The sequence below is a fragment of the Aegilops tauschii genome, chromosome 6 (assembly GCF_002575655.3).
Source record: "Aegilops tauschii subsp. strangulata cultivar AL8/78 chromosome 6, Aet v6.0, whole genome shotgun sequence".
Taxonomy (NCBI): domain Eukaryota; kingdom Viridiplantae; phylum Streptophyta; class Magnoliopsida; order Poales; family Poaceae; genus Aegilops; species Aegilops tauschii.
In genome coordinates this window covers 339,333,302-339,346,818 of record NC_053040.3, presented here as the reverse complement: position 1 = coordinate 339,346,818, position 13,517 = coordinate 339,333,302, and positions in this window count along the sequence as shown.

The following is a 13,517-nucleotide window of genomic DNA, read 5'->3' as shown; positions in this document are numbered from 1 at the left end:
GCATGTGGCATTTTTAATTATCTAGCTAAATAGTAGTATGTAACACAATTATTATCCACTGTCATCGTCATTATATATATATCAGTCTTGCTATAAGTCTCAATCGATGTTATATATGTCTGTCAGATCTTACATCAAGATCCGTGCAAAATTTTCTTTTGAGATTTCCTTTTTCTCTTAAATCTCAGTGGAGTGAGACATAGCCACACCATAAAATAGGGGCTCAGGCATCATTAATGGAGAAGTTGGGATAGAGGAGGGCAGCGGATGGAGGTCAAAGGACTTGCCTCCCGATAAGCACGCACACGGGTCTGCTTGCACGCCTCCCATACTCAAATAGCTACCCCGCATGGCGCCTCCTAGCCAATAAAAAAGGGACGCGCGGCGACACGTAAATGGTTAGTATAACGCCCACAGTTTCAATAATACTTGTGTTTCTAATTGTAACGTGAAAGCTCTTGTTCCAAAATGACTTTGTTGGTTGTTAATGTGTGCACCTTCACAAATCGGACAAAACATTTACCACAACATGTTGGTGCCATGTGAAGGCAATATGCTGAGTTTCATGATTTTCACGCGTGTTTTAGATTTACAGGAATTTAAATACCAAGTTTCTCTATGTTTCCGTCCTAGCCATGATGCCAGATGTTTGAAATTCATTCTCATTTCTTGCATGGGACATAAACATTCACTCAAGGACACACATATGATTTTTCAACCAGCTTTGGTGCACTGGAGCATGTGCATGTCATTCAAATTTGAATTATGCACATGAAATGCCTATAAAACTCAGATAATGTATAAAAAGGCCAGACGGACCCAGATTAATTCCTAAAATTAGCATGATACTCCTATTGGTCTACGTTGCCTCTGTAAAAAATCATGGCTGGAAGAGGCAGTCTATGTCGTTTCGCACACACAGGTGACACGTCCCCTCTAGGACCCATGAGGCTTCTTGAGAGAAGCTCCATTTTTGTAAGAAGCTTACACCAAAACTTGTCCCAAATCGAACAATTTCTTTACCACAGCATGTTGGTGCCATTTCATGATACCATGCCAAGTTTTGTGATTTTCAGGCGATTTTCTGGATTTATAGGAATTTAAAAAATAATTATCTCAATGTTTCCAGCCGAGCCACGATGCCGAGGTGTCTGAAATTCATGCCCATTTCTTGCATGGGATCTAAACATTCACCCAAGAACACATATATGATTTTTCAACTCATTTCGGTGCTTTGGAGCATGTGCTTGTAGTTCAGATTTGAATTATGCACATCAAATGCCTAGAAACTCAACTAATGTATTAAAAAGGCAAAATGAACCCGGATTAATCCCTAAAATTAGCACGATCCTCCTATTGGTCTATGTCACCCCTATAAAAAGATCAAGGCGGGAAGAGGCGGTCTATGTTGTTTCACACAAAGAGGTGGCACGTCTCCTCTCAGAACCATGAGGCTTCTTGAGAGAAGCTCCGTTTTGTAAGAAGCTTGCAACCAAACTTGCCCCAAATCGGACGAAATTTTTACCACAACATGTTGGTGCCATGCATTGAGACCATGCTAAGTTTCCTGATTTTCGGGCGGGTTTTGGATTTACAAACCAAGTTTCTCTATGTTTCGGCCGAGCCACGACGCCCAGATGTTTGAAATTCATTTCCATTTCTTGCATGGGACCTAAACATTCACTCAAGGACACACATATGATTTTTCAACCAGCTTTGGTGCACTGGAGCATGTGCATGTAGCTCAAATTTGAATTATACACATTAAATGCATATAAAACTCAGTTAATGTATAAAAAGGCCACACAAACCTAGATTAATTCCTAAAATTAGCATGATACTCCTATTGGTCTACGTTGCCTCTCTAAAAAAATCAAGGCGGGAAGAGGCAGTCTATGTTGTTTCACACACACAGGTGACACGTCCCCTCTCAGAACCATGAGGCTTCTTGATGGAAGCTCCGTTTTATAAGAAGCTTACACCAAAACTTGTCCCAAATCGGACAATTTTTTTACCACAACATGTTGGTGACATTACATGATACCATTCCAAGTTTTTTGATTTTCAGGCGATTTTTAGATTTATAGGAATTTAAAAACCAAGTATGTCAATGTTTCTAGCTGAGCCACAATGCTGAGGTATTTGAAATTCATTCCTATTTCTTGCATGGGACCTAAACATTCACCCAAGGACATATATATAATTTTTCAAATCATTTTGGTGCATTGGAGCATGTGCTTGTAGTCCAAATTTGAATGATGCACATTAAATGCCTAGAAACTCAATTAATGTATTAAAAAGGCGAAACGAACCCTGAATAATTCCAAATTTTAACACGCCACTCATATAGTTGCATGTTCACTTCAGATAAATGTTCTAGCAATTCAAACACCATACTTTCCCTCCGTAACACCATTTTGTCTTGCAAATCAAAATGAAAAAATTAGGTACACCACAAACAATTTACTAGCAAGAATCGTGTGTGATGTGATATAAAATATCTTGGCCCACCCTCTTGTATGGCTTACGCCAAAAGCTTCATCATCTACAATCCACCGCCCGCGCTTCAACCACACTTGCGCACCAGTTTCTCGCGGCACCGAGCGAGAAAAATTGGCAACCACGGAAATATCTAGATCTCCACCCCCTCCCCCTGACCAAAAGGCACATTTCCACTAGTCCTCCTTCCTTTACAAGTTCAAACCTTCACTACTAACTTGTAGCGCCGCCTCCTTGCCGGCGATCCTTCTTCTTGCTGCGCGGCCTCGTCGATATAGTCAGGTAAACCACACCCCATCCCCTCCTCCTCCTCGTCCTTCTCCATCCCACATGCTTAAATCACTGCCCCTTCCTCCAAATAAGCACCACCCACAGCCATTTTGCACGCAGTATAGCGAGGAGCTCAGGAGCATCTGGCAGCGGAGAAGCAAATCGTGACCATACGCGCTGATGAGGTCGCGATGGCTCCCATGCATGCCGACCACCAAATCTTTGATGAGCACCTCACCTTTGAGGCAACCGTCGACGCTACCATGCCAGTGCCTTCTACTGAATTTTCCTCTTTGATCTTAATATGCAATCTAATCTTCCGAAATGTAATGTTCAGTTAATAGTTTCGTCCAAGAATTGCTTCACTTTGTGGTAGTTATCAAGCATTATTGGTTTGGTTAACTGTCTTATCTTATAGTATATGGTTTTTTGTGCAAAGTGGTACTCAATTAACTATTTGGTTCATTTGTTCCGATGTCTAGTTAACTATTTGGTTCAATTCTGCAATCTGATGTTCATTTGTCATGGATACAGTTTTGTATTGTTATGCATGTGAGAAATAAATCAAGTTTGGTTGTACTAAATACACGAGAGACATTTACAATTGGTCTATTTCTAAGTTGTTTAGCAAGGTCTGTCTTATCCTTGGGTATTTGTAGTGTTGTAGAGGTCTTCGGCGTTGGTGTGTAGAAGCTTGGTTGCTCTGTGATTTGCCTCATCGCCAATGGCATGGGGTTGGTCTAGGTTGGGTTAATCTGTTGGATCTGCAATTTGTCTATTTTTCATTTACATATTATACTAGTAGTATGCCAACTCTCAGATAACCTGATCATGATCTGTCTTATATGTGTTGCAAAGGAACAATGGCAGGCAGAGGTTTGCACATGCATGGTCCTTTGGCTAATAGCACATTATTGTGCGGTTGCAGGAATCATTCTAATATTTAGTTTTTTTAACAATTTGGTCTTGCACATCTAGGTCCTGCTGTCAGAGGTTTAGACCCATTGTTAGACCCATTTTGCATATGGGGAAATGAGATGTCCATGAATATTAGTCAAGTCAAGAAAATCAGAAAGATTGTTAGGATAAATAAACTTGTGACGAATAACAGCAAGATCTTTGTTTGCACAATGGAGAAGACATCAGTCAATTATAGGATGGTACTAACTCTTTTACCTTGTTTTTTCCCTTGTGCCATTTTACGTTTTAGAACAGCTATTTATGCATATCTTTGTTTTCAGTACTTTCCAAAGCAGTTCACCGATGATTACCTCTCAAACCACATGCATGGTCAAGAGGCGAGGAAGGTATTCATTCAACACCCATGGTACAATATTGAAGTCTTTCTCAAGAGGATGAAGGTTGGGAGGGCAATTATCCATAGCCACTGGCCTAAAGTTGCAAGGACATTCAACATCACTGAAGGCTCAATATTCGCCTTCCGCTTCAGCAGTTTCCAGATGAGATTCATCTGTCTATTTACCGTGTATGATGCTACTTTCCAAATGCTTTCGATGTTGCATGTGAAACTTGGTGCTATTGTGTAATGGTGTAGCTAGCTATATGCCTATATGGTGTAACTAAGTGCTGAAGCTATCTGATGTAATTCAATTATGAAATCCTTGTTGACGTAACACAGATATGAAATACATGGTGTGTTTTATAAGAAATGTCAATTCGATTACTAAATGGATTATCAATAATAGGCTAATTAGCCTGCTTATTGGGGTTTTCTATTGCAGAAGGTTTCTCGGACAACACCGTGGGCGATGAACTCAAACAACCCACACGGTTCCTAGAAAGTAAGCGTGTTGGATCAATGAAGAATCACACACAACTTCGGCCAGAGAACTGTTTGCGTTAGGCCACCTTGCACAAACATTTCCACATAAAAATCGTGTGTGATATACATACAAACGGAAATGTTTTTTTGGGATTCACTATGTAGGATGTACATACGAACGAAAACGTTGAGCCTGCATAATTGTCTCCAATACCTCGCCCGATCACACACGAGCTCATTTTGCCCCGCGGGTGTGACCGGAGGACATATCCCCGACGGTTTGTGGGTCGAGTGGGAAGGACCCACCTATCGCACACACTGGCCAGGCGACAGTTTAAAACACCATCACAAAAATGGGTTAAACCCGTTTGTATAGGATGTATTTGCACCAGTGTATGAAAGTATTGCAACACCCTACATCGGTAATGCCACACGCTTGCGCGACACGGAGGGCACCATAGGACAGCGCCAAAATAAACATACAACTCAAACCGATCACGATCATCAATCTACCCATAGGATAAAATGAATCTGCTCAAGCATCATAGGATGGCCATACATCATTGGGTAATAATATGTAAAATTAAGCACCATGTTTAACTAGAGATTACAGTGGGTAGAAGAGGTGTTCCACCGCTGCATAGAGGGGGGAGAGAGTTGGTGTTGACCCGGCAAAGTTGGTTGTGTAGATTGTTGTAACCATGTTTCCCCCAACAGCGCTCCGGCACCACCGTAAGAGAGGGGGAGAGAGCCCCTTCCTTCTTCTTCTTGCTTGTCCTCCCCTAGATTGAAGGAGAGTTTCCCCTCTGGTCCATGGTCGCCATGGCTCCTGGAGGGCGAGAGCCCCTCCGAGATTGGATCTCTCTCTATTTCTCTTCTGTTTCATGTTCATGTTTTCTAACCCTTCACCATTTCTTAAATTCCCGAAGATCCGTAACTCCTACTGGGCTGAAACTTTGAGCGTATTTTTATCTGGAAATTATCTTTCTTGCAGTTGAAGGACACCCCCAACCGACCTACAAGGGCACCGCAAGCCTGCTGGTGCACCCAGGGTAGGGGGGTCGCGCCCTCTGAGCTTGGGCCCCCCTCGGGCATTGTCTTGCGTTGAATGTTTTTCCCAAAATCACATATATTCCAAAATAAATCTTCCTAAATTATTATCGCTTTTGTACTTCATTTTGATATGGACTTTCTATGAAACAAAAAAACATGAAAGACACCGGAACTGGCACTGCACACTGGATCAATATGTTAGTCCCAAAAATAATATAAAATGTTGGCAAAAGTATGTAAAACTTGTAAAATATTGGCATGAAACAATAAAAAATTATAGATACAACGGAGACATATCAGCCGACACATGGCACATCAATCGGATTTCAAACGAGGCCTACGACTTGCTTGCGGAATGAGTCAAATCGACTCAACTACACTTGATTCTTCCTCGAAGCCTCGAAGAACATCCTCTCAGACTCAGAGAGAAAATCACAATGCATGAAGGGATTACCAAGTCTTCACTCGAAGAGTACAGTTTAATTGAGCATCATTGAAGACCTAAATCTCGATAGTTACTTAGATCCCTCCTTAATAGTACGGTTTTTCATATGACACAAAAGGTGAGAAATGAAATCGGAAAACAAAAGTCTACACTACATGTCGGTGTACTAAAACATGGGTGCTTTAGTACCCTGACTTATGCACAGACAGTAGTAGCCTTCCCGATGGCAAGGGCTTGCCAGAGAATAACCGTAAACAACATTCAAGACTTGGTTGCTAAAACCATGAAGAAGACCTCCAGGCAGGTGATCGAGAAGTTCTAAGGAACCAATGAAGATCAAGACTGGAGTTACCAGCAAGCTACACACCGGCAAGAGAAGACTCGGCAATCTCCGTGCCAGCAGCTCTCTCTGTCTCCACCGCTCCACCTCAGCGACCAGCTAGTCGCTTGTCAAATAGGTGTTGAGTGGACAGATAGTTGGGTGAGTCTTGTCGGGGCGTGTGTTAGCACGCCACCTGAAGATCAGTTTTAATGACACCCGTCACAGAGGCGTCTCAAGATAATAGGAGGTAGGTGGGTGAACGGCACAGAAGGAGAGACACTTCCTTGCCGAAGCTCACCCCAGCACGACACCTCAAGGTGCATTTATTGCTTTTGTCCTAATCCGTCAACAATAGGTATGATAGCACTGTAGCCACTATTCACTTGATGCAATTACTATTTTGCCATTGTGGTGACCCCATTGCCTACAAAGGAGGCCCATGGTTACCTTTACAATGGACGACACTTTGCTCATTTATGCGTAGTAGCCGAACTCCCGTGCACTCTTGCCGGCAAGCTGCGCTCCATTGTAACTTGAGCTCATACACATCAATCCACTAGAGCAGGAGTAGGGTTTTATGCCTCACGGCAGCCCGAACCTAGGTAAACCTTGTGTGCCTCTGCTGGATCTCCTCTTTCTGTTTGCTGATCCCCATAGCCGAACCGCAAAGGGGCCTTTGCCGGTCCCATAGATTGGCGTACGCACGATATCATTCGTGCGCCAGCCAGGGGGTCGCGTGCGTGAATTTGCTCTGGCAGTCTAGGTGCCAGCTTTTTCATCATCACTCATGGCGCCCAAGAAGAAGGGCACGATAGCTGCACCATCTACATCCAAGCTTCCATCATCGACGCCTACGGGCGACTGCTACTTGCAAGTTGCGTTGGGATTTCTTCGAAGAGGAGAGGATGATGCAGTACAGTAGAGATAAGTATTCCCTCAGTTAAGAACCAAGGTTATCAATCCAGCAGTAGAACCACACAACACCTCGTTAGCAGTACCTGCACACAAGATAACAAATCCTTGCACCCATCGCGGACAAGGGGTTGTCAATCCCTTGGTGGTTACTTGCAAGATTAAATTGTATGTTGATAGATAGATAGATCAAACAAAAATACAAAATAAAATAAAGAAAGAAAAATTGTAGCAAGGTATTTTTGGTTTTAATATGATAGAAAATAGACCCGGGGGCCATAGTTTTCACTACAGGCTTCTCTCAAGAAAATAGCATATGGTTGGATAAACAAATTACTGTTGGGCAATTGATAGAAGAGAAATTAATCATCACGATATCCAAGGTAATGATCATGTGTATAGGCATCATGTCCGAGACAAGTAGACCAAAACTATTCTGCATCTACTACTATTACTCCATACATCGACCTTTTCCAGCATGCATTTAGAGTATTAAGTTCATAAAGAATGGAGTAAGACCTTAAGCAAGATGACATCATGTAGACAAAGTGAACTCATGCATGAATAAACCCCGTGTTTTTACCCTTAATAGAAACGATACATATGTGTCATGTCCCCTTCTGTCACTAGGATTGAGCACCACAATATTGATCCCATTACAAAGCACCTCTCCCATTGCAAGATAAATCAATCTAGTTGGCCAAACCAAATCAATAAATCGGAGAGAAATACAAAGCTATAACAATCATGCATAAAATACTTCAGAGAAACTCAAATAATATCAAGGATAAATCTAATCATAGACTCACAATTCATCGGATCCCAACAAACAACTGCAAAAAATCCTTACATCAAATAGATTTCCAAGAACATCGAGGAGAACATTGTATTGAAGATCAAAGAGAGATAAGAAGCCATATAGCTAATAGCTTTGGACCCGTAGGCCTGAGGTAAACTACTCACACATCATCGGAAGGGCAGCAAGGTTGATGTAGAGCCCCTCCGTGACCAATTCCCCCTCCGGCAGAGTACCGGAGAAGGCCTCCAGATGGGATCTCGCGAGAACAGAAACTTGTGGCAGCAGAAAAAGTATTTCAGGTAGCTCTTTGATGTCAGGGGTATATTTGAGAATTTATAGAGGCGGAATTAGGTCAAGAGCTGCCACGAGGGGCCCACAAGCCTGGGGGCGCACCTCCCAAGCTTGACGCTCCCTCGTGACTCTTCAGGTCTTCTCCCGAACCTTCTAGGGTCTCTTCTGGTCCAGAAAAATTAATCCAAAGTTTTTTCTCCGTTTGGACTTTGTTTGATATTGATTTCTTGAAAATCCAAAAACAAGCAAAAAATAGCAACTGGCACTAGGCACTAGGTTAATAGGTTAGTCCCAAAAAATAATATATAGTTGCATATAAAACATCCAAGATTGATACTATAATAGCATGGAAAATTAAAAAATTATAGATACGTTGGAGACATATCAAGCATCCCCAAGCTTAATTCCTGCTCGTCCTATATGGTTGGAATTGGTTCAAACTTTTTAATGCGCTTCAGCTTTTTCAACTCTCACGCAATATATGAGCGCAAGCCATGGATATAGCACTATGGGTGGAATAGATTATGATGTTGGAGGTTGTGTGGAGAAGACAAAAAAGAAGAAAGTCTCACATCGACGAGGCTAATCAATGGGCTATGAAAAAGGTTGTCTACTTGGTAGCACAAGTGTGGTAAGGATAGTAACACTGCCCCTTCCCTCTTTTTCTCTCATTTTTTTCCTTTTTTTGTTGGGCTCTTTTTGGCTCTCTTTTTTGTTGGGCTCTTTTTGGCCTCTTTTTTTATGTCCTCACTAGGACAATGCTCTAATAATGAATATGATGATGATCACACTTCTGTTTACTTACAACTCAAAGAATAATTACAAATCGATACTAGAACTAAAATATGACTCTATATGAATGCCTCTCGCAGTGTACCGGGATGTGCAATGATCTAGCGTAACATGTATAAAAAATATGAAGGGTGGCTGAGCCACAAATACTATGTTAGCTATAAGATCATGCAGAGCAATATGACAATGATGATATGTGTCATAATAAAACGGTAGGGTGGAAGTTGCATGGCAATATATCTCGGAATGGCTATGGAAATTCCATAATAGGTAGGTATGGTGGCTGTTTTGAGGAGGATATAAGGAGGCTTATGTGTGATAGAGTGTATCATATCACGGGGTTTGGATGCACCGGCAAAGTCTACACCACAAGTCAAGGTGAGAAAGGGCAATGCACGGTACCGAAGAGGCTAGCAAATTGCAGAAAGGTAAGAGTGCGTATAATCCATGGACTCACATTAGTCATAAAGAACTCAAATACTTATTGCAAAAGTTTATTAGCCCTCAAATCAAAGCACTACTATGCATGCCCCTAGGGGATAGAGTGGTAGGAAAAGACCATCGCTCGTCCCCGACCGCCACTCATAAGGAAGACAATCAATAATAAATCATGCTCCAATTTCATAGCATAACAAGAGACCATACATGCATGCTTCAGGAATCACAAACCTTAACACCAATATTCTTACTAAACAACAATTACTCACTAGAATAACCCACATATTACCACCTTTATATCGCAAAACTATTGCAAGGAATCAAACTTATCTTATTCGGTGATCTACATGAAAGTTTTTATTATATCCTTCTTGAATACCTATCATATAAGGACCAAGTGCATACCCCACACTAATTTCAATTACTATTATCAACCCTCAAAAAGATATAAGTGAAGCATGAGAGTGCACTTTAAAATATAACCACCGCCGTGCTCTAAAAGATATAAGTGATGTACTAGAGCAACTGCCTAGCTCAAAAGATTTAAGTGAAGCACATAGAGTATTCTAACAAATCACGAATAATGTGTGTCCCTCTCAAAAACGTGTTTCCGGCAAAGATGATTGTGATAAACTAAAAAGCAAAGGCTCATATAATGCACGACACTCCAAGCAAAACTCATATCATGTGATGAATAAAAATATAGCTCCAAGTGAGATTACCGATGGTCGGTAGAAAAAAGAGGGGATGCCTTCCGGGGAATCCCCAAGATTAGTTGCTTGGGAGTCCTTGAATATTATCTTGGGGTGCCATGGGCACCCCCAAGCTCAGGATCTTGCCACTCCTTATTCCGCCATCCATCGTGATCTCACCCAAAACTTGAAAACTTCAGCACACAAAACTCAACAAAACCTTCGTGAGATCCATTAGTATAATAAAACAAATCACTACTTTAAGTATTGTTGAAAATCCATTCATATTTTATTTTTGCATTATACCTACTGTATTCTAACTTCTCCATCTCTTATACCCCGGGATATAATCCATAGTTTCATAAAAACAAGCAAAACAATGCATCAAAAACAGAATCTGTCGAAAACAGAACATTCTGTAGTAATCTGAACATTGACTATACTTCTGTAACTCTTAAAATTCTGAAAAATTAAGACAATGTGGGAAATTTGTAAATCAATCATGTGTAAAAAGAGCCAGAAAAGAGCACTAACCTCCCCGGCAACGGCGCCCGAAAAGAGCTTGATGTCTACTACGCAACCTTCTTCTTGTAGACTCGTGTTGGGCCTCCAAGCGCAGAGTTTTGTAGGACAGTAGCAAATTTCCCTCAAGTGGATGACCTAAGGTTTATCAATCCGTGGGAGGCGTAGGATGAAGATGGTCTCTCGTGAACAACCCTGCAACCAAATAACAAAGAGTCTCTTGTGTCCCCAACACACCCAATACAATGGTAAATTGTATAGGTGCACTAGTTCGTCGAAGAGATGGTGATACCAGTGCAATATGGATGGTAGATATAGGTTTTTGTACTCTGAAAATATAAAAACAGCAAGGTAGCTAGTAACAAAAGTGAGCGAAAACGGTATTGCAATGCTTCGAAACAAGGCCTAGGGTTCATACTTTCACTAGTGCAAGTTCTCTCAACAATGATGACATAATTAGATCATATAACAATCCATCAACGTGCAACAAAGAGTCACTAATAGCATAGAACAAACGAATTGATTATTGTAGGATACGAAACCACCTCAAAGTTATTCTTTCGGATCGATCTATTGGGCTATTCCTATAAGTACCACAAATAGCCCTAGAGTTCGTACTAAAATAACACCTTAAGATACACGTCAACCAAAACCCTCATGTCACCTAGATACTCCAATGTCACCACAAGTATCCGCGGGTTTGATTATATGATATGCATCACACAATCTAAGATTCATCTATTCAAACCAACGCAAAGAACAAAGAGCGCCCCAAAGTTTCTACCAGAGAGTCAAGACGAAAACATGTGCCAACCCCTATGCATAAGTTCACAAGGTCACAGAACCCGCAAGTTGATCACCAAAACATACATCAAGTGGATCATGTGAATATCCCATTGAAACCACAGATAAGCACATGCAAGACATACATCAAGTGTTCTCAAATCCTAAAAGACTCGATCCGGTAAGATAACTTCAAAGGGAAAACTCAATCCATTACAAGAACGTAGAGATGGAGAAACATCATAAGATCCAACTATAATAGCAAAGCTCACGGTACATCAAGATCATGCCAAATCAAGAACATGAGAGAGAGAAAGATCAAACACATACCTACTAGTACATTCCCTCAGCCCGGAGGGTGAACTACTCCCTCCTGAGAGCGCCGGGATGATGAAGATGGCCACCGATGATGATTTCCCCCTCGGGCAGGGTGCCGGAACGGGCTCCCGATTGGTTTTTGGTGGCTACAGAGGCTTGCGGTGGCGGAACTCCCGATCTAGGTTTCTTTTCAGGGGTTTATGTATTTATAGGAATTTTTGGCGTCGAGAACAAGTCAGGGGGGTCCACGAGGGGCCCACAAGGACGGAGGGCGCGCCCTCCACCCTTGTGGAGGCCTCTTGGCTCTTCTGGCCCAACTCTTTTGCTTCAGGGGCTTCTTCTGGTCCATAAAGAATCACCGTAAATTTTCAGCTCGATTGGACTCTGTTTGATATTTCTTTTCTGCGAAACTCAAAAACAAGAAGAAAAAACAGAAACTGGCACTGGGCTCTAGGTTACTAGGTCAGTCCTAAAAATCATATAAAATATCATATAAACGCATATAAAACATCCAAGATAGATAATATAATAGTATGGAACAATCAAAAATTATAGATACCTTGGAGACGCATCAAGCATCCCCAAGCTTAATTGTTGCTCGTCCTTGAGTAGGTAAATGATAAAAATAGAATTTTTGATGTGGAATGCTACCTAACATATTGATCCTTGTAATTTTCTTTATTGTGGCATGAATGTTCAGATCTGTATGATTCAAGACAAAAGTTTAATATTGACATAAAAACAATGATACTTCAAGCATACTAACAAGACAATTATGTCTTCTCAAAATAACATGGCCAAAGAAAGATTATCCCTACAAAATCATATAGTCTGGCTATACTCCATCTTCATCACACAAAATATTCAAATCATGCACAAACCCGGTTTTAGTCAAGCAATTGTTTCATACTTTAGTATTCTCAAACTTTTTCAACACGCAATACATGAGCATGAGCCATGGATATAGCACTATAGGTGGAATAGACAGTGGTTGTGGAGAAGACAAAAAGAGGGAGATAGTCTCACATCAACTAGGCGTATCAACGGGCTACGGATATGCCCATTAATAGATATCAATGTGAGTGACTAAGGATTGCCATGCAACGGATGCACTAGAGCTATAAGTTTATGAAAGCTCAAAAGGAAACTAAGTGGGTGTGCATCCAACTTGCTTTCTCATGAAGACCTAGGGAAATTTTGAGGAAGCCCATCATTGGAATATACAAGCCAAGTTCTATAATGAAAAATTCCCACTAGTGTATGAAAGTGACAATGTAGGATACTCTCTATTATCAAGATCATGGTGCTTCTTTGAAGCACAAGTGTGGTAAAAGGATAGTAGCATTGTCCCTTCTCTCTTTTCTCTCATATTTTTTTTATTTGGGCCTTCTCTCATTTTTCTGGCATCTTTTTTCGTCTGGACTCTCATCCCGACTTGTGGGGAAATCATAGTCTCCATCATCCTTTCCTCACATGGGACAATGCTCTAATGATGAAGATCATCACACTTTTATTTACTTACAACTCAAGGATTACAACTCGATACTTAGAACAAAATATGACTCTATATGAATGCCTCCGGAGGTGTACAGGGATGT